This window comes from Elgaria multicarinata, chromosome 9 (genome assembly GCF_023053635.1).
Source record: "Elgaria multicarinata webbii isolate HBS135686 ecotype San Diego chromosome 9, rElgMul1.1.pri, whole genome shotgun sequence".
NCBI lineage: Eukaryota > Metazoa > Chordata > Lepidosauria > Squamata > Anguidae > Elgaria > Elgaria multicarinata.
The window spans coordinates 70,009,669-70,037,301 of record NC_086179.1 but is presented as its reverse complement, the minus strand read 5'-3'; positions in this window follow the sequence as shown (position 1 = coordinate 70,037,301).

Genomic DNA, 27,633 nt, shown 5'->3' with positions numbered 1-27,633 from the left:
TGATGATGATGATAGCAACCCTGTTAATTTTTTTAAGTTTCTTTAAGAAGGATGAACAATTGTCAGCCAGTGTTACAAAATATACGTCATGCCAATTATAGCAAACAAATTGGAAAGAAAGGTCTATGAGTCTAAAATGCATTATTTAATAGGAACATCACCTCCAAATCATCCCCCAACTCACAGAAAACTACAGCCACCCCCACTACAAACATGCACATGCATTCATTCAGTCAAACAACCAGGCATCCCATTCAGACATCAATACACTCACACTGCCAGAACACGTGTGCGTGCGCACACACACAGACTCAGCATCACTCACTCCAAAAACACGCATGCACACACGCATTCACTCAAAGGCCCCATGCACCCCATTCACCAATACATTCCCTCCCTCCCTCTCTCTCTCACACACAAACCTCATTCTTACCTCCTACTGGCGTCTTCTCTTTCTTCTCCTCCTCCTCCTGCAGCTTGCTTCTTTCTGCTGCTTCTTCTGCCTCCTTCTTCTTCAGTGCTGGGGGGCAGGGGGGGTGCTGGAAGTTCCTGCACGCAGCCGCCAACCACTCACCTCGCTCTCACTGCCCACCCCTCACAGCGGCCATCTTGAATCTCACCCAAACTCACGCGAGATGCCGGGAGACTTCCCAGCCAGCTGCTGAGATCTTGCGTGAGATTCAAGATGGCCGCTGCCACTCGCAGGGGAAACTTAGGCCCGGTAAATTGAGGTTGCGGTTGCTGCAGGCCCAGTAACCACAACCCCGGTATTTTGGGCCCTAACTCCGGTTCCTCCGGACCCCCAGATCTCCCAGGAGGTTTCCGGAATTTTCCGGAGGGTCTGGGCAGCCTAATCTTGCTGCCATTTCATCCCTTTAGTCCTGGTTGTGCTTTTCTCACGCTCTCTTCTGGCTCTGGTCATGGGGAGTGGAGAAGACTGAGTCCAAATATTAAAAGCAAGGAAGGACAATCCCAAAGCCAATCGAACAGGGCACTCTGACTAGTTTGGGCTTCGGTGTGTTTAATTGTAAAATTGCATCAGAATGGTGCAATACGATATATTGAGGCACGCAGTGCTCTCAGAGTTGATCTGTGTAGTTTCCATCAACTGAGAAGAATAAAGAACTATCTAAAACCATCGCTATCCTAATCAAGACTTTCTGGCTTGGCAGCTACAGCAGGCTTTCCACTGAATACTCTTTGGCAGGGAACGATTTATGGCGTGCATCTCCAAAAGTAAAGGCAATGCCCTAAAAAGAAATGCAGTATGTCAAATGGGTGGGATCCCCTTAGCGAATAAATGTTAAATATCAGGGAAATGTTGTCATGTATCTCAAATTAAGTGAAATTACAACCCCTATGGTCCTAATTGTATGTAACGGTGCATCTGCCAATAACACCAATGTAATAGTTAGAATCATAGAAAAGTAGAGTTGAAGGACACTATAAGGTCATTGAGTCCAACCCCCTGCTCAATGCAGGAATCCACCTTAAAGCATCCCTGACAGATGGTTGTCCAGTTGCCTCTTGAAGGCCTCTAGTGTGGGAGAGCCCACAACCTCCCTAGGCAACCGGTTCCACTGTCATACTGCTCTAACAGTCAGGAAGTTTTTCCTGATGTCCAGCCGGAATCTAGCTTCCTGTAACTTGAGTCCATAATTCCGTGTCCTGCACCCTGGGATACTTCAGTATGAATGAACATTGGTGCGTCACTTGGCATGCCACATCGTAAGCCATGAGTCCCCAACCTTTTTGAACCCATGTGGGCATTTGGGAATTTGAGATACTGCTGTGGCCAACTCCATAAAATGCCTAGTCAATGGGATGCCACTTTGATGTCTACTTTTCGTGTCTATGGATCTTTGGCTGCATCTTATTCAGAAAAAACAACAACGTTGGTTCGTGTCTATTGGTCGCTACAATGTCTCTATAATAACGGATTGAATAAGGGATCACATCTAGATCAAACATGCAGCTCCTGTCCCTTCTCTGTTGCTGCTCCAGTGTCATTTACTGAAAACAGGAAGTAATTAGCCCCATTTAATCCAGTAGGAGAGAGCAGCAACCGGACTTTCTCTGGGGTTTTTTGCGGTGCAACAAAGGCCAGAAGGGCGGAAGATGTGTGAGAGGCAGACGATGTCATGTGAGCAATTCGTGAGTGCCCAGTAAAGAGCATGCAGTAAAATGCTCGTTGGATGGAGCTCTAATTCAGCTAATTGCTGGTGGTGCAATACAGCTAATGCTTCTTTTAAACATATATATTGGCAATGTCCAGTAGTCACTTCTTTTTTGGTGCGGGGAGGTTATTTCACAGAAAAAAATTGAACTGGAACAGTCTTTAATATCCACTGATGTACACACTCCTTTAAATTATTGATCTGCTTCATGGAATTTTTTAAAAAATGGTCTGTGTAAATGGTAGGGGTGTGCACGGACCCCCGATCCGCTTCTCTTCCAGATTTGCAACTTCTGGATCAGGTCTGCTCTGCTCTGCGGAGTTCTAGCAACTCCCATGCTAGAACTCTATCAATTTTCATGTTAGAAATGTCAAATTAGGCACCATGACACCTGATCCATGTATACATATGCATGCCAAGCCTCCAGCAAATCCAAGCCTCCCCTGATTTTGGGGGAGATTTTTGAAAATCGGGCACCCCAGTATCTCAGGGAAGCTGCAGGCAGCTCAATGGGCTTTATTCATGGCCATTTCAAAGGAAATCCCAACATGTCATGAATTGGGGAGTAGATAAACCTAAATATGAATCTTCTTCCACACTTGAAAAATTTATTTGGAACTTCAAAAAGTCTAAGTGAGAGCAGGAAGGACTTATCTCCTGAGTCAAAGCAAGACACACACAAACCATCCCTGTGAGGCGGGCACAGAGGAGGACAGGTAGCACTGGGAGCAAGCATTGTTGGGTTATTGTGCCAGAACTTTTCTCCTTCTGGAACTCTGTTTGTGCTCAGAAACAAACACACATCACACAGGTCTTACACAGCAGAGCTGGTTTATTTCCTTCAGGCTTCTGTGCAGTTCAATTCAGATCAGTTCAGATCAGCACACTGAGGCATACACAGAGAGCAGTGATCATAGAGCAGTGATCAGTAAGCAGTGATCAGTTCCATTTTACACAAGTGAGAAACTATATACAGATCTACACAATTCTTATCTACATTACATACAGCTGTGATGAGGCTAACTTAGAATCTTGGCAAGGTTCCCAGAACAGCCTCTATCTCAAGGTAATTGCCCACAGATAGACTTTCTCTGTTTAACCCTGAGATAGCCATACACACACAATTTTAATGACTAAGCAAGTATTTCTTTTCATATACTTAACAAGCATATCAGAGGCTTGTGGGGTTGAACCACAAAGCCCATCATGTAGTGCAGCTCCCAGGCACCAGGTGGGCAGAGAGGCAGGCAGAGATATGCCATAGATCTATGGGGAAGTCAGTCCCGGAAGATGCCCCACCACAGCAGCACACAGCGGGAGGAGGGAAGGCAGCCAGGCAGGCATGGAGCAGAAATTTCTGGGGGCACAAGGAAGTGAGCCAAGGATTGTTTCAAAGCCAGTAATGCAAACCATCCCTGTGAGGCAGGAGCAGCACAGAGAGATGCCTTTTCTTTTGCATCCCATAACTAAGAGGCTAGGAGGATAAGAGTAAAGCTTTGTGATCCTTGCTTCAGAGTTGATTGACTGCATTGTGATCATCACAGCCATTATTAAAGAACAAAATAATAACACTAATAATAGAAGTACTAATTAATATTAATAGCAACAACAACAACAATAAGGAGTTGAACCACAATGAAAGCCTGCCTGACTTCACTGAAGAGGAAAAACCAGGAGAGCTTGGGCTATGGGGTGTATAAATACAAAATGTAATAAATAAAAACAAAAACAAAAACAAAGGAGGGGTGGAAATAAAAGCAGCAGTGTTGCTGAATAAACAACAAGAAGAATTTTTTTAAAAAGGCTATGTCTGTCTTTTACCAGTAAGAGGAAAGGGCACGTGCCCAGGGGGAGGGGGATATGCCAATTTGACTGGCCCTAAGTTAGTACCAGTCTTTAAGAAGCTACCTGACACTTCAACTCATGACAGGCATTAGCTTCTAGAAGTTCTAGATTGTTTAAGCTTTGGAGTGTTCGGATGACCCTGCAAGAGCAGGAGTGTGTGCACTGGGCACGTCCACATGCCCTAGGGGACCTCATCCCCTTGCACCACATCTATTCAGTTGTTCACCAAGGTTAGGGTGGGTAGCAGTGCTGTGTTTCCTATCTGTTATTTATTTACTTAGTATATGATTTCAGGCTGTGTTTGTGCATTTGGTGGGGCTACTGTTTAAAAAAACACTGGGAAAAGTCTGTTCGGAGACTAAGAAAGAGAAGTTTCCCAGTATTCCAAGTTACTAAGTATCCTGTTTTGCCTATCCCCCCTCCAACTTTGGGATTGGAGGATGCTTCATCAGGTGATCATGACTGGGAGTTGAATCTACCTCTCCCGCTTTTTTTACCCTATTTTAAAAAAAATTATAGCAAGCAAACTGCACCACGCAGAGTGCTGAAAATAGGCTCAAAATGACCCCCATCCACGACTCTCTAAGCACAGTGAGTTTCAAATAGCTTGAAAAACAAAAAAGTTATCCACTAATCTTTTCCTCAGTGCAATGCTATGGGCGAAAAAATCTAAAATGGCAGGCGGAGCGCTCCGCGAAATTAATTATTAATTGCTATGGGCAAGTGCTTTGCAATGGATCCTTATGGGCAGGTATGGAAAGATGTCAGAGCTATTAGCATGCTTAAAATGATTTTTTTTTTTTGGCCAAAAATCAGGGCATGCTTGGATTTGCTTGAAACATGCCATGAATGTGGATCTAGGTGGCATCTGTGAGGGTGCCCATTTGGAAGTTTGAATCTGTGAAAATGTCAGAGTAAATCCCATTTCTGAAAATGGGGTGTAGGATTTTCAAAAATTCCCCCAAAATCAGTGGAGGCTTGGATTTGCTTCCAACTGGGTGTGAAGGTGGATACATGGCTAAGCTCTCATGGTGCCAATTTTGAGGTTTGTAACATGTAAACTGACAGCGTTCTTGAAAGGGGTGTGAATTGGGGTTAGGGGGTGATGCTCAAAATGAATTAAAATCGACAAAAATCAGGGCATGCTCAGATTTGCTTGAAGCATGCCATGAATGTGGATCTAGATGACATCTGTGAGAGTTCCCATTTGCAAGTTTGAATCTGTAAAAATGTCAGAGTAAATCCCATTTCTGTAAATGGGGTGTCGGATTTTCAAAAATTCCCCCCAAATCCGGGCATGCTCAGATTTGCTTGGAGCTTGGCAGGAATGTGAGTACATGGCTAAGCTCTCATGGTGCCAACTTTGAGATTTGTAATATTAACAGTAAAGAAGTTATAAGCATTTCAATTTCAACACAAGTCTATGGGGGAAAACATGGCGCTCCAATTCAGATCCAGAGATCTAGGGGTCCATGCACAGCCCTAATTTTAACATTATGATGTTATGTAGAACAGGTTTGTCTTAATTGTGTGCTGTAAAATCAGATATGTGACCAAGGCTATGTTTAGGTGGGCACATCCTCTTGGTGCTGGACATGCCCCGTAGGGCCGGCCATGTTGTCCTCCTTTTTGATTTCCAAAATATGATCACCCTAGGTAATGACACACATGGGAAGGGGAATGGCAGGAAGAGGAAGGGGAGAAGTTTTGAGTCAGTTTGGGTCCGGTTGATTTCCCCTGCTGGTGTTTATGCTCGCCTCAGGTTCCCTTGACTGAAGGATGGATCCTGGGCATTTGGGTCTTTCCTGTTTGCACTGGGTCTTCCATCATGGTCAGCTTGGGAATCTTCTTATCTGTTCCTCTCTCTAAATGGGTGCCATTAGGTTCCAGGCATATGTTTTCACAGCCTTCCTAAAAGCTTGATGTGATGGGGCATGGAGGATCGCAGAGGGCCACTTCTTCCAGAGATGTGGGGTCACTGCAGAGCAGGCCTCCCACTTGTGATCAACTACTCTCACAGGTGGGTCAAGGAGAAGGACTCTCTTGCTGATTGGAGCATGTGAGCAGGTTGATACAAGTGAAGACAGTCTTTCCAGTTATATCCAAAGTATGACACTGGCACCAGCACTAGAGGTAACATGAACTGTGAAGCAAGTGGATTCACTAAAGGAATATTCTGTACATAAGGGGACATTAATATTTATTTGGGGGTTTTCCAAAGTGCTTGATGACAGTTTGGAAGGACTGAAAGAAACAGAAGTGTAAAGACAGAATCTTCCTGCAGCTAATAATATGAAGAGGTCCTAAGCATCAGACCTCTAAGGAGGAAGCTGTAAAATTCATCCCCTCATAGTCATATTCCCATAAGCCACATGATCGCCTCCCCTGCAAGGAAAGCACCCAGTCTGCTCCTTAGCTGGCTGGAGGGTTTCCCTTAGTGATGCTCCCTCTGAACAGACAACACATCCAGGAGTCTGCAGGACCACCCATCTGCCTGGAAGAGAGGGGCAGAACTCGGGTGGCCACAAAATGGGCCTGGCTAAGGAGGCCAGCCCAATGTTGGGCACCCTTGTAAACCACAGGCCATAGCCCCCCACTAAAACCACCAGTACTGAGTGGAACACTGGCCATGGCTGAGGAAGGTTGCTAAGTGATGGCGGCATGTCTTCCATTGTGACACGACCCCCAGCTGGAAGGGCTTCAGGAGGCGTGTGGGGGGAGGAGGTCATTGTGGGTAGTGAGGAGAGAGAGAGAGGGAGCGGAGTAGAGAGTGGGAGTGCGTTTGAAGATTAGAGAGTGCTAGAGAGAGTGGTAGAGAGTGGTAGAGGGTGATAGAAACAGCTTAGAGAGTTAGTGTCATTTGGATTATAGAAACATCGTAGGATAGAGTTAGAATTCTAGTTTCTATAGAATTCTATAGAGGCAGTTGTTAGAGGGAGGTTTTGGATCTAGACGGAGACATTGAATCCGCAAAGATGTGAGTACAATATTTATAGTCTCCTTCTCACCCTATGGGGGCTCTCCCACCTCTCTCTCATGGCCAGGTCAATATATGTGTGTGCACGTGTGTGTGTGTGTTATAAATGCTTGAGGTCCAAGGCCTGCCCTGCCTCTGTTTCACAGCTCCTACTGCTGACCTAGGGTGGGGCTGGAAGGGTTTTTTGGGGGTGGTTTCTTAATCTTACCCGAGACCCCTTCCCCAGGGTACCCACTGTTGAACCCTGTAATTAGCCCAGAGAGTTTGGGCTTTTGGGTGCTGTCGAAATACAGTAAGAACAACAACAAAAAGGACACTTGGCAGAATTTTCTACATGGGAAAATACCTGAATATGCCAACTACTCTTTTCTAAACAATTTGCCAACAGGTTCAACTAAAACAGGTTCAACTAAAACCATCCTAAGGCAGGCAGGCAGGCAGCAGACATTTCTGGGGGCACGACGAAGTGAGCGAAGGATTGTTTCAAAGCCAGTAATGCAAACCATCCCTGTGAGGCGGGAGCAGCAAGAGAGATGCCTTTTCTTTTGCATCCCATAACCAGGAGGCTAGGAGGATAAGAGTAAAGCTTTGTGATCCTTGCTTCAGAGTGGATTGACTGCATTGTGATTCTTCCCTTGTTGGTCGTTGTGTTTCCCCCCAATATTGCGCATAGAGTAGTCTTGCCGCTGTCACCATATGTTGAAATAACCCTCTTTTTTCTTGAAATTGATCATCCCCGAGTCCAAGCAAAAACAATTCCGGTTTCATTTCTATGTTTGTCTTTAATTATTTTTGCATTAATACAGGTATTTTAACCCAGTGTGCTTTTGCTCTTTTACAAGACCACTACATATGTGAAGTCCCACAATTCCTCAGAGGAACACAAGGATAAACAGGATTCAGATTAGGAATTTGAGGCAGGGGGAGAAAGCAAGATCTCCAGGTGTTTCGGCCTCCACTCACAGCAGTCTTGACTATTTAGCCATGCTGGAAAGGGGCTTCTGGGAGTGGAAGTGAAAAATACCTGGAGTTCTGCCCTCTGTCTGGGCCGCCTGCCTGGGGAATAGGACCTGCACTCCCCATTTCTCACTTTCCGCCTTTTCTGTTTTAGGCTGAAGAAGCTGCAAGCCGTTTCCCATCGGACAGCTAAAGTCCGGCCAGAAGAAGGGAGCAGCTTCAGAAACGGGTCGGCATCTCCTGCAGCCCCTCCAAGGCCCTTCTGGAGGCAGTTCTGCTGCTGTAGGAAGATTCAAGTCCCCCCACTGGGGCTGAAACCTCCGGCGCAGAGGAAGGCCCTGGACCTGTGCACCCTGCGCCGGAGGCTGGAGGCCCTGGAAGTGGACCAGCAGGCCGGATCGGAGGGAGCAGGTGAGGTGATGGCCAGGGCTTGGGGGGAGGGCTGGGGGGAGGCATGTCCGGAGGCCAAAGGTCTCACAGGAAGGCAGCAGCCGCCTGTCTTTGGAAGAGGGAAGGACCCAGCCGTTCTTCCAGCCTTGACCTCCCTCTATTGCATCTACGGCAGGCTTGGATTCCACAACATCTTTGCCGCCAAGCCGTACCGGGGAAGATCTGGCCAACCTGATGAACACCGTCTTCGCCTTTGCACAGCAGGTCCAAGCTGGAGAAAAGGTCCATGTCACTTAGGGCCTGTGGTGGCTGGTGCCTCCAGGACTGATAGGGCAGAAGGCCTGGTCACGCTCGGGGAGGGGGATGGAGCCCAGCTCTTCTCCTCTTCTCATCCTCCATGACCTGGGAAATGGCTGTGAACAGCTTTTTGAGGGGTAGGGGACGGAGGGGTGAGGGTTGGTAGAGTTTTACTAGCAATCCTTTCCTTATCATTTCCAGCATTTCGACTGCAAGGCGAAGTTCATCTTCCTCAGGGCCATCATTGCTGTGTGCAGAGCCACCCGGAAGAGCAGGGGGAGGGCCCTGGCGTTCCCCTGCTCCATGGAGGAATTGGTGGAGGCCATAGCGGTGAGTGCGATGCAGCCCCTGACAGCCATTGGGAAGGGTGGTGAAATCTCCCTCCTGGGGCAGGCTGGGGCTTGAGAGGGCCTTGAATCTCCTCTTTTGCCTTCTCCCTGTCAACATCTCTCCCAGGTAGCCATGGAAACCAGGCCAGGACAATGGCTGCCACACTGCCTCCTGGCATGTGCCACGAAAGCCATTTACGGGCTCAGGTACGACGACGGCTGATGGGGTCTGCAGGGGGTCATGGATTGGTCTCTTCACCCTCACCCCTCTGGCGGCTTTGGTCAAGGAGGGAGGAGAGCTTTTTAGGCAGTACTCTCTGCCAGCATGGAAGGCCTCTTCGAAGGACATGGCTGTGTGCGTGAGTGGGGCTGGGGGTATATCCAAACGATGGTCCTGGGACAAGCCTGAATAACAGCCAATTCCTTTCTCTTTTCTCCTCCCAGCCAAATCTGGGGACACTACAACCGGGAGCTGGAGTCCCACGTCTTGAGGTTGGTTCTCCATGAGGTCCTCAGCCATCCAAGGCCTGGAGCAGCCCCTCGGCAACAGGTAAATCCTCCCCAAAGGCTTTGGTGCTGGGCAGAGGCCGTTTCCGGAGCTTTGGCTCCCCTCTGGAACAGAAGTTGTGGCCGTCTGCTATAGGCTCAGGGGCAGGTGTCTGTTCCAGAGGGAAAGTGGGAAGGGCCCCCACGTTCCTTAGCTGCAGCATCTGCCCAGGGAACTGTTAGAGGAAGGTGGGTTCCTTGGAGAAGTGGAGTCACAGGGCTTTCTGCGGCCTGGGGGGAGGCCAAACCTTCAGGCCTGCAGGCCCCTCTGATGATGTTGTGTCTCCGTTGCCCCTCCTTGACCTCTAGAGAGAGGGGGAAAGGGGTTCCTGGCCGGAACGTGGCTGGAGGGAGGAGACCGTCATGCCCCAAAGTTCCTTGGTGTGGCATGAGCTTCTTCCGCTCTCAGACCCTTTTCCAGCAGGGCGCGCTTTCGCCCACCTCTGTCAAAGACGAAGGAATAGCATGGCTCCCTTGACCTTGTACAGACGGAAGAAGGGAGACTCATGGGCAAATGGCAGGAAGGGGCTTCAGTGCCGACACTCTGGTCGAATGCTCGCTTTCCTTTCAGTGCCTCTTCAAATCATATGGATTTGAAAATGCTGAGTTCATGCTGATTGGCTTGCTGACCAGAGAGCCAACCGTCGGCCATTTACTATTCATTCTGGAGGTGAGTGGGGTTGCAGGAGGACTTTGATTTTGCTCGCGAGGCATGTGAGGATGCCCAATTCAAAGCTCTGAATGCAAATGGGAAGGTCCTGCCTGGATTCTGAGCTCCTGCTTCTCTCCACAGCACATCCATTACTGGCCCAGTCCGTGGATGACGTCGAGAGGTGGAGGGCCCTGACATGTGGGACAGCCCTCCTCCAATTTGCTCAGAAGATGCAGAATTTGGATGTGAGTAGCAATACTTGCTGGCATGGCTGGAGCCCTGGACTGGGACCGTAGGAGAATCCAAAGCAGTGGACCCAAGCTGCTCTTGGAGGAAAGGGAGCTGTCTCCTCCATGGAAGGAGCAGGGCTGGGGGCCACCAAACCAGGGCCACTGTCAGGGGGCAAAGGGTAACCCCCATCCCATTGCCAGGTCCCCTTACAGCTCCCATGGAGGGCCTTTTCTACAGAGGCCCCATGAGGCTAAGGGTCCACCCGAGAGAGAAGTGTGGGTAGAGATCTGTCTTGTTTTCTTTCCCCCTAGATGTTAGAAGAAGAATCCACTATTCGGAGGCTCCTGGGGGAAGTTGGAGGGCTGCTCTCTCATAAGAGGGAGGAGATCCGGCAGCAGGCCAGCGAAGCCCTCCTGGCCTATCAAGAGCTCCTCCATCGCCAAAGGGGTAAGTTGGCAACAGAGGAGGAGGAGATGCAGAGCAGGGGCACGGAAGAGGCTCTGTTCTAGGCTACCTGAGGTCCAGAAGGAAAGAAGGAACCGTAGCCTTCCTTGTCTCAAGACAGTTCATCAATATTTGCCCCTAGCACCCCACAGCCTCCACTTTTGAGGAGAGAGATTCCCCCAATGAGGCTAAACAACCTCTTTCCCCAATCTCACTAAAACACTCCCAAGGACTGTCGCTTTTCAGTGTGACCTCTGCAGTTCCGCTTGCTTTCAGGCTCTGAAGCTCTTCTTTTCTTCCCTTTCATCCAGAGGCAGTCATCATTGAGGACCTTTGAGGTCAAGGTGTCTGGACACCTCCCAGTGAAGTAACGGAAGAAAGGCCGAAGGCTGGAGCAGCTGATGGAGGGAGCAGCCCAAGAGGAAAGAGAGGCCCTGCACAGGAGCCAAACGTCGATCCTGATAAAACGACCGCCAGGCAAGAATGCCAGGAGATGTCATTGGGCATTCAAGAGAAAAGAAAATGTGGAAGGTGAAGCAGAACACCTCAAGGTGGAATGAGTGTCCCAAAGATTTGTGCAAAAGCATGGAGAAGACGTCAATGAAATTGTTGGCCCGGTTGTGAAATGCAGCAGCATCGGAACATTCCTGAAGCCAGCAACGCCCAGGAAGAGGCAAGCCAGGCACCTGGAGACATTAAGATGTAACAGAAGAACTGTATACAGAGCAGCCTCCAGGTTTGCCAAACCCTGAGCAAGGAAATGCTGGGTGCAAACCCAAGAACAGACTTCAAGGACTCCACTTTGAGCGATGGAGAACCAGGTGGGTTGTTGCACTAGAAGTAAATAAGGGTTTGGAGAACATTACAAGAGAAGAACCAGAAGAAGACGCGGCAGGAGGAGAGAAGTGGCCAGAGCAAGAGGAAGACTCTGTTGGGAGAGCCTTCCTAAAGAAGGTCAGCTGGAATTGGGGCTGAAACACCAGAAGCAGTTTTAAAAACTGACTTTGGTAAATGAAGAGCTAAGCCAAAAGAGAGAATCTCTGGAGAACCCAACAGACGTGCTAACCTCAGAATTCAGTTACAGAATCAGCTGAGGGAAAGGAGATCATAGAGCCACACTGTCAAATGAAGCACTAAGAGATGCCATTTTCAAAGCTGCAAGAAACAAGCCTCCCCTGTTAATAGGGGGCACCACGGTGCAACATTGCCAAGACTTGAGTCCTGAGACCCTCAACAGAAGAAAATCTTTTAACTTCTTCACTGAACAACTCTGCAGAGCTAACATTCAACAATGCGGTGATCCTGTAAAACGAATAACCCACAAGGACAGCAAGACTTCATTTATTCTCCACTCACAAGGTAGCAAGATCTCAACTTGAAATGCTCAAGCTGAATATTGAAGGCTTGTCAGAATCTGAGGAGCAAGAATCTGACCCTCAAGTTAGGGTGACCATCTTTTGGAAACCAAAAAGGAGGACAACATGGTCGCCCCCAGGGGGCGTGTCCAGCACCAAGGGGGCGTGCCCACCCGAACATAGCCTTGGTCACATGTCTGATTTTACAGTACACATTTAAGACAAATCTGTTCTACATAACATCTTAATGTTAAAATCACTGAAATAAAGAACAAGTGAGAGATTCAATGTATCTGAAATTAACTTCACTCACTCCTACTTTTGTAGGTTTTGCTGTACTTTGAAGCTTTTGCTATACTCTGTGTATTACATTCTCCGCTTCCCTCAAATATCTTCTCTGACTGTATCTTCACTCATTGCAAGCTGCTGTTATTGTTAACAAGGTTTGCTACTGGCCCCAGATCTGTTTCAACTTTGGTATGGCTAAAGCTCCACCTAAAAGCTATCATGGTGCCAACTTTCAGCTCTTTATCTTTAAAAAATAATAATTTTAAAACCTAATTTTTAAAAAAAATCCTAAAAAAATCAATGGATAAACAGATCTGTTTCAAATTTGGTGTGGCTAAAGCTCTATCTAAATTCTATCATGGTACAAAGTTTCATCTCCTTATCTTTAAAAATGACGATTTTAAAAATAATAATTTTAAAGCCTCAATTTTTAAAAAAATTCCTAAAAAACCAACGGATGAACAGATCTTTTTCAAATTTGGTGTGGCTGAAGCTCTACCTAAATCCTATCCTGGTACAAAGTTTCATCTCTTTAACTTTAAAAATGACGATTTTAAAATAATAATTTTAAAACCTCAATTTTAAAAAAATTCCTAAAAAATCAATGGATTAACAGATCTTTTTTCAAATTTGGTGTGGCTAAAGCTCTACCTAAATCCTTTCACGGTGCAAAGCTTCATCTCTTTATCTTTAAAAATGACGATTTTAAAAATAATTTTAAAACCTCAATTTTTAAAAAAATTCTAAAAAATCAATGGATGAACGGATCTGTTTCAAATTTGGTATGACTAAAGCCCTTCCAAAGAGCTACCACTGTGCCAAATTTCATGTCTTTATCTTAAAAAATGACAGAGTTATAAGCATTTTTGTTAATTCCCATTAGAGCTACTCTTTGAAGATAAATCCGGATTTCCCCTCCCCTCCCGGATTTGCCATCAAAAACCCGGACAAGTCCGGGCAGATCCAGTCATATGGTCACCTTATTTTGGGCTTCTGTTTTCTGGTTTTAACTGTTGGCTGGTTTGAGATGTAATTTTAAGTTGTTTTTGTTTGTTTGTTTTATTTTTTTGGTTTTAGTATTTTGTGGCTGGAAGCTTCAATAAAGTGTGTTCATTTTTGTGTTGCCTTTTATGAAAGGGGACGTACTAAACCGAAGGACACTGAATGGCTTCAGTTTAGTACGTCCCTTCTGAAAGTTTTATTATACTGTAGTTTATTACTCTTCAAATGTTTCTTTTGTGGAAGACACCTTGAGAGGCTTTTACCCATAAAAGCGGAATATAAAACTTGGAAGGAAGGAAGGAAAGAAAGAAAGAACCCCATTTTTACTGCACAAATGAGGTGTAATCTTACACACAAACCTGGAGATTAACAGGGAGAACAAAAAACATTGAATTTGATCTGCAAGAATTATCATCCCATGGCTGCAATTGTCCCTTTGGTGTCATTTTTCTCTGTAGCTTTGCACACACACACCGCACCACACCCCATGGAATGAAGACACCGGAGACAAAAGAGCCACAACTTTATTGAACATAAGACATTAGCACCCCATCCCCCCGCACACACACAGGGAAAATATCTGTGTAGAAATATCTATACTCAACATCACTTATGAACTGCATAGTGTTTGTTTTGTCATACGTATACACCGACAGGGAAGCTGAAATATAAAGGGGGAGGGAGTCTGCCATGTTATTGTTTTATTGACCGGTTCCTGCCTCCTTCATGTTAATTGTTGCTGGCCACATTGGGCATTGTGTACAGAAAGGGAGGATATAAATAAGGAAATACAAAAGTAAATAATACTTTCTCATGAAACTGTGGGCCTTCCTAGACGAGGCCTTAGCGCGCCTTCTACCCGGCTTCCCTGCTGTGCGTCCAGATGACGCACAGGGGAATCCGGAGCCAGGCCGCGCTGAGGCCTGGTCTTACGCGCAGGGGAGGCCTGGTCTTACGCCTCAGGCCGGAGCTGGGGAAAGTGTGGAGACTTCCGCGGCTTTTCGCAGCTCCTCGCTTACTCGAGAGGAGCCGCGAAAAGCCGCGGACCTGGCACAGCGCTCATAGGAGCGCTGTGCCCATCGGCGGGGGGGGTGAATGATGGCAGGGGCAAGGATGGGTGGCACGGGGGGAGAGCGGGTGCGATCGCGCCACCACCGCCCGAGCAAGCAGGCGAGCGCGCTTGCCCGGGCAATGCCGCCCTATCCCAGGCATTGCCCGGGCAAGCGCCGCTCGGCTGCTTGCTCGGGCGGCGGCGGCACGAGCGCACCCACCCTCCCCCCGTGCCACCCACCCTCCCATCTTTCCCCCCCCCCGTTTTTTTTTTTTTTTAAGTCAAAACTCCACTTACCGTCTCCGGAGTCTTCGGGCCAAACGCGGCCCCTTTAAAAAAAAAAAAAAAAAATGGCGGACGACGCAGGGCTTCCGTCCTCCCTGCGTCTCCGCCATCTGGAAGCCTGGGGGAGGCACGCTAACAGTAGCGCGCCTCGGCCCCACCTCCCTGCCGGCGTAAGCCGGCAGGTCTAGCAAGGCCCTGTAAGTCCACATAAAATGATAGGACTTGCTTTCTCAAACTAATTGCAAATGCTTGACTCACATGCAAACCCATGTGTCCACATTGAACTGTTCCCCTCAGTTTTGTATTTTAATTATCCTTGTCTTCTTCAAATGTAGCTTTTCTACTTCCTCTAAAAATCAACAGAAAACCCATTCTTGCCATCTTCTTTGATTTTTTTATATTTTGACTGAAAGGAAATGCATTTCTGGAGTCAGGCTGTGAATGTTAAATTAGTGCTTGCGTCTATTGGTTTTCTAATGCGTGTACATTTGAGTGGTTTATAATGAACCACATGCACACACGCTAATGCACACACAATGATATTTATCAGCCTCTTTTTAATGTCATACTGAAGGGTAGTGCCAAAATGAGTGCAAAACCTGCCATTTCCTAACCCATTAAAAAACAAAACAAATTAAGCAATCAATCATGGCTTGTTATGCTAGGTGCCATTTAGATGGAACTCATGCTGCTATTTAAATATTGCAGCTTCAAGTAGGACAATATTCAGGCACCAACGTATCTATAGTTATAGGTTGTTTTTGTTTTTGTTTACAAATATGTACAACGTAACAATTCAGAGATGCTTAGGGATGGTGCTAATTTGTGAGGCGGGGCTGTGACTTCTTGTCTCGCAGAATGAGATGAGTGTTATACTGCCGCATCTGTAGTTAGACACCACACTTATTTAAAGATGCAGTGAGAATTTGGAGTGTCATGTTAAAACATTAATTATGTAAAAGCACAACGTAAGTGAGGTGCAAACCTTTAATTATGTTCTACTTATAGGGCACCATTTCTCTAGCGTGAAGCAACATTTCAGAGCCAACCCTGATCATGTCTGCTCAGAAGAAAAGCCCATTGAGATCAGTAGGACTTACACTCAGGTAAGTATGTATAGGAGTGCAGCCTAAGGTCATAGCTAGACCTAAGGTTTATCCCTGGATCATCCAGGAGTCAAACCTGTTCATCTAGGTGACACACAGGGGATCCAGTGCTCAGGCAGGAGTGACCCCTGGATAATCCCAGGATAAACCTTAGGTCTAGCTGTGGCCTATATCTTATTGAGCTGAATGGGGCTTGTTTCTGGGTAGTCATGCAAATATAGCCCTATTCAGGCATTCTGCACTTGAATTGGGCAAGTAGGCCAGGAGAGAGTGTGTGCCAGCTCTGCCCATCTCCTTTAGGGCATCTTTACTCATGGAGGATGGCTGTCTAAAAAGGAGATTCTCCTGTATTTGTGGAGACCCTCTATTTGAAGCAGAATGCTGATTTTTCAGTTCTGTCCATAGTGCTCACTATACATGATAGACAGGGCATCTGGCACTCCTCTGTAACAAGAGAGCCTTACTTCTGAGTGAACATGCATAAGGTTGTGATGCCAATTGGATAATAAGAAATTAATTTTAATCTTGGTGGTAAAATAACCCCACACTGACTTTAGTGACACTTATTGGACTGTAGAGCCTGTAAAAAGAGACATATTGCCATTCTTTGCCTCTAAACCACAGCTTTCAGAAGAGTAGTAAACATTTATATAGTAACTGCTGATTAAAAACACTGTAGAACCATTAACCCAATTAATCTTCAAAGTATCCTCAACAGGCAAGTAAGCCACCAGAACTACACTAATAAAACAGAAGACAGTACAAGCTGATATCTCTCTCGAAATGACAGGCTAGCGTTAAAAGCATCTGGATAGTCAGGTGTTCAAATAACAGCCTCCAGCTGTTCAACTAATGTTCTAGTTATTCCTTTTAGGGTCCTAAATGGACACCACATACCATAAGAGCAACCTTCTCCAAAAATATCTCCTTGTCCCATAAAATCTGTGGAGGGCCCACTGCTCCATGACCTTTATGTAATGATCAGTGGGAGCATTCGGTAAGGTATTTTCTGTGGGGCCACTAACACTGCAATATGCAATCTGTAAGTTCCATATCTTAGCTCCTTTCACTGCCACAGCAAGAAATTTAAATTTCATGAAGATTTAAATGTGTTAAGAGTAGGGTTGTTCACAGTTCCCCCAATCCACTTTGGATCCAAATTCAGACCTTCCGTATCAGGCCCGATCTGCTTTGGGTCGATTCGGATCTCCCCCGAACCGCTTCGGATCTGAATCCGAAGCAAGATTCAGAAGTCTGAATTTTTTCCCATAGAATTGCATTGGAAAAGAAAAACACCTATAACTTTTTTTTATTTTTCAAGATACACACGTGTAATTGGGCACCATGATAGACTGAGATAAATGTGGGGGGGGGGGGAACCTTAAGAATTCCCTAAAAATCAGGGGATGATCTGATTTGCTTCAAAATTGGCATGACTAAGGATCTGTTTAGAAGTTATCATGGTGCCTATTTTCGAATCTGTGCACAGCCCTAGTTGAGAGAGAGACAGAGAGACAGACAGAAAGATGGGCTTCATTCTGCTATTCCTTTCTATACTGTGTGCTTTTATAACTTTCTATAGAATTCTTCTGTTTTACTTTCCTAGGCCAAGCCTGGGGAACCTTTGGACCACAGGTGAGATATGGCCTACAAGGACTCTCCGTCAAGCTGCTGGCCTCTCCTGCCAGGACATGCTGCCTTCCATAGCTCCTCCCCTTCCCCACAATGTCCCCTCTTCTCTACTGCTCCACCATTTTCTGGCTGCTCCACTGATTGGTAGAAGCAGATGAGGAATGGGGAAAAGCTGAGCAACAGGATGCCACAGTATGTTGGGTGTATTTGTGTGTTGTATGTGTGTTCAGCTGTTTCCCAGCCAACTGAGCAATGGGGGAGAGATTGCATAATGTATGCATCTATGCCCACAAGTTGGTGTAAGCATGTGCAATGGCTTTGGTTTTGGCCCCACCCACTGCTAGCATTTATTTATTACATTTATATACCGCCTCATAACCGAAGCTCTCTGGGCGGTTCCATTCAGCCCTTGGAAGATCTACTCCTGATGTTTTAGGTTTTATCTGTTCTTACACTGGATTTGTAATAAGCTGGAGTTGGATTACTGTTATGTACTGTATACTTCTTTGGGTTGCTTTGTTTAATGGCTGACCAGTTTTGTCCTATTGTTTTCAGTTATAACAGATAGAAGAGGAATAAATAAATGCAAAAATAAAAGGTCAGGATCCATTAGCCATGGTGGCTGGGGTGATGGGAGTTGTAGTCCATGAAACTCATCTGGAGGGTGCCAGGTTGGTCAAAGCTGGCACAGGGGAATGATTTGCACAAGACCCCACCTTTTGCACCAACCGACTGATGCTCATGGACCCCCTATGTCCATTATGGTTCAGTCAAAGTGCAAGACGGTACTGACAGAAAAGAGGAATGACCTTGGTCAAGCTGCTTAATGGCTCTATAATTCACTGTGCTTCTTTGTTTGTCTTGTATATTAAGAGAGCCATGTTTAAAATGCTGATTTCAGCTGGCACCTGCAGAAAGAGTTGGCTGGTAAACCAGCCTTTCATCTTCACTGGTAAAGGAGTGGAATGCTTCATATTAGCTCTGACCCTCTTGGTTTTGACTTTTGCGATTGAGTGAGAAGAACCTGTGCACAAAAGAAGGTTTGTTTTATAGGGCCGATCCTGTTGCCTTCAAAAGCAAAACAGGCCTCTCTGTGATGGCGGTATTTTGCACTTAGCTAAAAATGCACCGCTGTGGGGTTTCCTTCTTTATGTGTGTGTCTTTCACAGGGCCTTTCTTTGATGCCTTCAAAGCTTGTGGAGTATAAAGTACTAGGACAGAAGGTTTGCCTTATGATGTTTGTTTTTGTGCACTGAATTATCAAACTGTTCTCAGTTTTCTAGCTGTCTGTTTTTTCTCTCTTTTTTCTCTCTTATATAGTTATGTGATTGCCTTTTGAACTGGTTTCTTTTGTTCATATTAACGTATATAACTACAGTTGTTCAGTGGGGAACAATTTTCCTCAATAGAACCTAGGCCATTTGCTGTGGACTTGACTCAAAGAATCTGCATTTTTATGGGATTATAAAGTTTTGTGCATATGTGTTTGACTTCTTCTGTGAAAAATATATGTTGATGTTGTACCTTAGAATGCTAACAAGCTTCTTCTCACGAGCGAAATACGATACCCTCGTGACTGGCCACTCATGGAATTTCTTGGGTGCTTTTGACAATGCTGTCAACCTCTTGCACATCTCTTATGCCTTCCTCCAGTTATTGTGTTTTTAAAAAGCTCCCTGGATATCCCATTTCTTCTGAAATATCTCAGGATTCCTACCAGGTGCAGCCAAATTTGCACTACAAAGCACCCACTAAAGGCTGCTGTCCCATTCAAGGCTATGAACATTGAGAGGGGGGGAAGTTATCAATTACAGACCACGTGGTTGCCCTTCTCTGCCAGTGTAATGCAGCCCATTACAATTGCTCATGAGAACCAGGAAGCAAAGCCCCGGTAATGCAAGGTGGTTTCCCCATAATCTAAAGAAGCCAAACATCTTTAAGCTAAAGCAATATGTACATATTGTGGCATATGCTTTTACTTCCTGGTGCCTTTTACTCAGAAGATAGCCTGGCTACAAGTAGTATCCCAGCACAGCATTGCAAGATCTAACCTTGTTTAGAGACTAGGATCTATAAAACTTAAAATGCATCAGGGAGAATAACCTGTGCCCTTTCTGCACCTGGAGCAGTGAAAGAAGGTGTCCATGTTGACTCAGTATATCTGATGACTTTGAAATCCAGTGGTGAACTGGCACTGCTGCAAAATCTACATTTGCTATTCAAGATGGGGCAAGACCATTCTGTAACCCTTTCTCTGATAGATAAGGAGTTGCTGAAAAAGGCTCTCAGGGACCCAGAGAAGTAGAATGGCGATATTGAACTTCTTTCAGTCTCAGGGCCAAATTAAATTTTGGAGAAACTCTGAGGGACTACATTCCAGTGGCAGATGGGGCTGAAGTCTAAATGGGGTGAGGCCAGAGGCAAAGGGGGCAGGGATAAAAAACCAAAAATACCAGCATATTCTGGCTAAACACTCTTAGGCCTTTTCTACACCAGAGGGAGGGAGGGAGGAAGATTTTGTGATATCCTGATTGCGAGATCCTCCTCCTAGTCCACATGTGGGCATGACATCCAGGGAGGAAGGAGGGTTTCGTGCCCACCATTTTTTTTAAAGGAGCTGAGCACATGTGCCCTCCAACTCAAATGTAAGTAAAAAAAAAAAACACCCAAAACCCTGACCCCTCCCAGCCTGGCTCCTTCCCTCTACTGCTCCCCGCTCTCCTCGCAGGGAGGAGGGAAGAAGCCGGGACAGGTGGCCACACCTCCCGTGGTCTCAGGACAATTCCGAGACTGTGGGAAGAATTGGATTTTTCCAAGGAGTACTTATCCCTGGGAAAAACCCGTTCTCATCCCTCCTTCCTCCCAGGAGTCCCTGTGCGTCATTTGGATGCAGAGGGACACGGCCGTGACCAGCCTGGGTTTTCGGGCTGGTGTAGAAATGGTCTTAGCGCCAGTAACTAAGCATTAGGAGAGGCATTTCAACCTTTTAGAATGTGGGAGAGGACATGTAAAAGCTAGGAAACCACCAATCAGCAGTTTCAGGGAAGGAAGCATGGCCAACTGGTGAACCCCAGAAGGCTGGATTGATACCCCAGGCAGGTAGGCTGGATTTGACCCACAGGCCTGAAGCAAAAGATCTGGCCCCAAACTTAGCTAAGATTGTCACCCACTACTGTGCAGTGAAAATATATATATATATATATATATATATATATATATATATATATATATATGACAGATCTACAACTTGTGTCATGTCGATACAATCCCATCGTGGTGACGCTCTACCCTCTCTTGCACATGCACAATGACATGTGTTGCGGGGTTCTTTTGTTTTAGATAATATGGAATAAAAAAGTGGGAAATAAGGACAGAAGAATACAAAATGTGTTCCAATAGATATCACTGTGCCTCAATCCCAATAAAATGCAGTAGTGTAGATCTGGACTTGCTTGCTCACTTCCCCCCCCCCCCTTTCTATGCCAAAGGCCTACTTGAGGCAGAAAACAGATAACAACGTTCATAGTTACCAGTCTAAATGACTGTTCTTAAAACAACAGCAAGAAGTACTTTAATATGGAGGAGGAATCAGTGACGCGAGGCCCACCGGGAGCCTGTAGTGGAACATTTCAGATGCAGCCGGCTTGTTCCTTCACTAAATACTAGGCATCTGTTAAGCTTTGAGAGAACCAGAGACCAATCCTACTAAGATGTTTGAGACGTTAAGTTCCTCTGAAAGGGTTGAACAAAGTTATCAGTTTTTCAAGAGGCAATGGGAAGGATCTAAAGGGTACAAGCTCTTTCCGTTCTTTTTGAAGAGCTATCTGAGAAGTAGAGACACATACAGAGACATTATATTCAATAGATATTTTCCACAGCTTGCAGTGCAATTTCATTCAGATTATCAGCCTTTCTGACATTTAGGCAGATAAGTTTCCAAAATAACTTCTTCAATGTCAATTGCCTTCTTTGACTGTTCATTATTTCTCTCCTGGATGTGTTTGCCTCATTACGCGAATGAAGGCTGTGCATGTCAAAATTAGAGAGGAATCAGCATAAATACATTCTCTTTGCTCAATTCATTATGTTGATGGTTGGTCCTGAAACCAGAACACTAACATCTATAATTTTAAGAAGCACACGGCATAAATTAATTTGGCTCTCGGGAGAAACGTACACTCGTTAAAGTGTTGTCAATGATTGTCAGCAAGAGTGGCTAGACAAATCCCATCTTTCTAAAAGGCCAAGCAACATTAAAACAAACATGTGCTTTTCCTGAAATTCACAACTGATATGTTTGAAGCACTGTGCACACAGCCATGTCAATACGGCATTCCTGTCATTCAGGAAGCAGTAGAGAAAGAACTATGGGGGAAGGTTAGTGCCATCACACAAACCTAGTCAAGTCAATGTTGCTATGCCCAGTTATCTTTTTTCCTACTATATACTTCCTGCACATCCACATTGCATCATGGGTTTTGCATGGCCTGGCATTTTATGGCCTGGCAGTGAGGCACACACATACAACTTGCAAACTCTGTAGTGTAAGTGGGCACAGATGCATGTACATGCATTCCTATATGGTTTAGACTTGCCCACATGAGAAATTTGCTACAAAAAGAATTAAACAGATTACATAGGTAGGTTATAAAAGTGTAGGGAGTGACTTTAAATTTTGAAATTATCATTATTATGATCGTGACAGCCAATGTGGTGTAGAGATGCGATTGTTGGACTGGGACTCGGGAGATTCAGGTTCTTATCCCCACTCATCCGTGAAGCTCACTGGGTGACTTTGGGCCAATCACTGACTTTCAACCTAACCTACCTCACAGGGTTGTTGTGAGGTAAAAAACAAGAGGAGGGCCATGTTTCTTCTTTCCTAGCAAGAGGGGAAAATGTGGGATATAAACGTAATAATAAAAAAAAAATATAAAATAAATTATTAGCTTTCCATTCCCTAGACAGAAAAAAGGTCTCGGGTGATGCAACTCCACAAGGTAACTAAAATAACAGATGGCTCCCTTTGGCAACTGTTTTCATGTGGATCAGGAGGTGATTTTTTCTTCTTCCCACATCACTGAATTTATTTATTCGTTTATCTTGTGAAAGTGACTTCAAAGTCCTTTACTTCATTTGACCACTTTTTCGGGGGGGGGGGGAATCACTTTAGGGCAATGATTCTACATAATCGCTCATTTCATAAGTGCACAGCCAACACCCACTGAGGTTAATATGTGTCCTGTATTAGAAATTTATCACTCTAAAATTCCAAAGAAAGTTGACTTTTCTCTGTCTCCTGTCCAGTCTGCCTAAAAATAGTGATGAATTGTACTTAAGAAGTAAAATTTCAGCTCCCCAAGGATAAATGCTGAGTTTCAATTATTGTTAGTTAGTTGTTGTATATCTAATCCATCACATGTGACACTGAAAACATTACATCTAAATGTCCTTCCTCCTCTCTGAGTACTAAAATAGATTAATGTTACCTTAGACCTTTAAAAAAAACAAAGTATTTTGTTCTGAAGCTTTTCATTGTAATCATTGTTTCTCTTCCAGTTCAACAGTAGGAGATCATAGACTTGGGTTCTAAGCTCTACAAACCAAGTAGACACTGGTGCCATCACAGCAGGAATTTCGGGTAGGAATCTAGGCCCCACTCAGCAGAATGCTGAGAATGCTGTGGGACTGGCTTACCACATTTAATACACGTTGTAATATACACTGCCATCTCCACTCCACTCCCAAACAAGACCATTAAGTCCAGAGTCTAAAACTATGGAAGTGCATCACTGCAGTTTGGCTAACAGATTACTTTCATGTATTGGCTCTGAGAGCTGACCCTACCACAGTCTTCTTGGATGCTTAGGATGGCTGACAGCTATCGTCATGAACAATCAAGTTCACGTGAATGATTCTTCCTGAGATCGCTCGTTTGTAAAAGGAATTTGAGGATGTGAACTAGTCTATAGCATGACGACCTGATTGGCCCTGAGGACTCTTTACGCACTTTCCCAGATTCCCCACCCAAGTAGCCCCTTTGTGTTGGTCTACATCAGGGATGGGGGACCTTGTGGCTCCCCAGATGTTGTCGGAATCCATCAGGCCCAGGAAAGCACAGCTAACAGTCAATGATGGTGGAAGTTCTGTTCCAACGGCGTCTGGAAGGCCACTGGTTCCACACCCTAGTTCTACAGCAAGCATGTCCAGTAATCATTAAGCCTACTCAGAGTGCTACCTATGTTTAACAGCAAGGAAGCTAGCTTGGGCCATTCTGTGAAGGCATTAATTATATGCCAGATACATGTTGTGAAGAGCAAAATGAGGTACACTGCATCACAGAATTTTGCTCAGGTTGGTGGGAGTATGGGAAGAGCGACTAAGCTTCCCACTCCAAATCCATGATGCTTTCCACTCAAAATTAGTGACTGAATGATTCAACTGCTTCTTAATCTTGTTTCAATGATAAATCTTTTTTTTTTCAGGTTCACTAACAACCATGATGTTTTAATTATACAATTCTTTTGACCAATGGCTAAAAAATGAACAAAGAGCAAAGCCACCCTAGAGACTGATCAAGAGCATTGAGGGGGGCAGAGAGTGCTTACGCTTTCCCTTCTTATTATGCGTCCACTCAAAATGCCCTCCTCTAAGCTGTTTTCTCACCTACAGGGCAAAATGATATGGAGCCTTTCTACATGAGGCTTTTATTATGCACTCATGATTGCTCACTCAGAGTCCTTTACATGATGTCATCCTCTTCCAGGACCTTTCTCGTGCTTTGTGACCATTATCACATCTTTTTTTCCTAACAAGAGAAATCTTAATCTTGTAAATAAGCCCAAAGCAGAAGGCTTGGTAAAGGTGTGGATTAAAAATTGTATGTAGAAACGCCCATAGGCATCCTGTATCTTTTCCTCTGAATGTAAGGAAGTAGCTTAGGAGAAGGCATTTTTGAGGAGACAAGTGGCGGTAGCCCCTTCCTTTGCAGCTCTTCCTGACTTAATGCAGACTCTAAGACTGCTTTGCACTTTAAAAAAAAAAGACCAGAGAAAAGGATCATGCAACTCACCTTAGGGCTCATTTACACCAAGCAGGATATTCCACTATGAAAGTGGTATGAAAGCGGTATATAAAAAACAGGAGCCACACTACTGCTTTATAGTGGTAATGAAATGCACTGACAACTGGTGGGGCCCATGACACAACTACACCAAGCAGGATATAACACTCTGAAAGTGGTATATGGTATGTGTACACCTCTTTCTTTCAATCAATATGTGAAGGGGACTATTGACACTCATCTTTATGCCAGAATATGAAATGTGAGAAACCACCCTATGATTAGGGAATCAAACATCTCCTTGCTATTTGCACGTACCAGAATAAAAGAACATATTCTGTGATTAACAATGAACTCAGCTTATTTTCAAGGCAGTAATAGAACAGGAGAGAACAGGGTTGGGAAGCTACAGTCTACAGGCCAGGCTTCTCAATGTAGCCCGCTGGATGAGTGTCCTACCTCCTCATAAGCTCTGCTCTGTGTCCTTCCTCTGCGGCCAGTGCTGGAGCCGGCTAAGCTAACAATGCAGGGAGAGAGTGTTTTGTTTCAACACCCCATATAGCTGATCAGGCTGGTGAAGCAGAACACATTTTCCCTGCTCCACCATCTTAAACTGCTTCTGGATAGGGAAAGGAAGAAAATGGAGACAATGACCTAATCTACACCAAGCAGGATATTGCACTATGAAAGTGGTATATGGTGTATGTCAGTGGGCCCCAACAGTTGTCAGTGCACTTCAATATCACTATAAAGCAGTAGTGTGGCTTCTACCTTTTATATACCACTTTCATAGTGCAATATCCTGCTTGGTGTAGATTAGGCCTTAGTTTCAGTTCTCACTAAGATGGTAAACTTTTGTTTGGAATGCACTACTGTTTGTGTATTGCAATGTATGGGTTCACAGGACAGTAAGAGAATAGAACCCCCATCCCCCAACTCAAAATCGTGTATATAGAAAACATGTCAAGAAAAAGGCTTCTATCCTAACTTTCTCTTTGACATAGCATTCCCCCCTCCCCGGTATGGAATCATCTTTTTCCATGAGGGAACATTCCACCATGTAAATTCTACCCTGTTTCCCCGAAAATAAGACAGTGTCTTATATTAATTTTTGCTCCCAAAGATGCGCTAGGTCTTATTTTCAGGAGATGTCTTATTTTTCCATGAAGAAGAATACGGTACACATTTATTGTTGAACAAAAAAAAAGGTCTTACTTTCGGGGGGATGCCTTATATTACAGCGAGAGGCAAAACTGGAAGTAGGTCTTATTTTGGGGGGATGTCTTACTTTCGGGGAAACAGGGTAGTTGCAGCCCAGACACACATTTACCTCTTGACCTCAGTTGCTACCTGCTTTAATGCATGATGCAGAGTTTACAAACACTTCCCTCTACTGTTAAAAGAGAGCAATTGTCAACAGGAGACATTGGATTTCTTTAGGCTCTGCCGTGCATTGTCACATAAACAACTGACAGTTGTGGACCAGCTGAGAAGTACAACAGCATAAGGGAGGATTCAAACACCAGATCTCTCTCCTGCATTCCAAAGGGATGCAGTGCAGTAATGGGCAATTCAAGAGGGTTTTTTGCTGGCATCTCCACTTACAGGTCTCACGTAGGACTGCTGGAAAATAAACCCCTGTCTGAGGCCGTGGGGAGCAGCTGCAGCTCCAAACAGGCAACACTGGACTATACTGAGTGAGGGTCAGTCCGTGTGTTCACCCAGTGCATGAGGGGGAGTGGGATGGTGCCCACTAGCAGTGTCCCCTGCATGCCAGCAGGTCTGTTGGCCATGCCTCCAGTGGCCATGCACCGGCAGCAGCGTGAAGGCATGCATTTGTAAACACATAGGAGGCCCACTTCAGGCTGATGCTGCTTTTTGCAGTTGCCGGGGCATGGACGGCATGCCCATCAGCATCCAAGGTGGGCCCAGAAAGGCACATGATGTTGGGGGGTAGGGCTGGGAGTTACACAGGAACACAGGAAGGTGCCCTATCATAGAATCATAGAATAGTAGAGTTGGAAGGGGCCTACAAGGCCATCGAGTCCAACCCCCTGCTCAATGCAGGGATCCACCCTAAAGCATACCTGACAGGTGGTTGTCCAGCTGCCTCTTGAATGCCTCTAGTGTGGGAGAGCCCACAACCTCCCTAGGTAACTGTTTCCATTGTCATACTGCTCTGACAGTCAGGAAATTTTTCCTGATGTCCAGCCGGAATCTGGCTTCCTGTAACTTGAGCCCATTATTCCGTGTTCTGCACTCTGGGGTGATCAAGAAGAGATCCTGGCCCTCCTCTATGTGACAACCTTTCAAGTACTTGAAGAGTGCTATCATGTCTCCCCTCAGCCTTCTCTTTCCAAGGCTAAACATGCCCAGTTGTTTCATTCTCTCTTCATAGGGCTTTGTTTCTAGATCCTTGATCATCCTAGTTGCCCTCCTCTGAACATGCTGCAGCTTGTCTGCATCCTTCTTGAAGTGTGGTGCCCAGAACTTGACACAGAACTTAAGATGAGGCCTAACTAGGGTGAGAACAATGGTCCATGTAGTCCAGTTATTACCAACACTGACCAGTTACAGATTTCCAGGATTTCAGGCAGGGTTTTTTCCCTGCCATACTAGGAGGTTGAACTGGAGATCTTCGCATGCACTGAACCTCAGCTCCCCACCCACACCTTAAAAGAATATAAGGAAGGCCATGCTGCATCAGACCAAACATTCATCTAATCCAGCACTCTGTTCACACAGTGATCAACCAGCTGTTGACCAGGAACCCACAAGTTGGACACAGTGCAATAGCACCCTCCCACCCATGTTCCCCAGCAACTAGTGTACACAGGCTTACTGCCTCTGATACTGGCCATCAGGACCAGTAGCCAGTGATAGCCTTCTCCTCCAGGAATTTATCCAACCTACCCCTCATTGTAGGGTTTGCAGTTCTATGGTGCTACTCCACCTGAAAAAAGTGTTGAGAAATTTCTGTTAGATGTTGGCGTGGATTGACTTCAT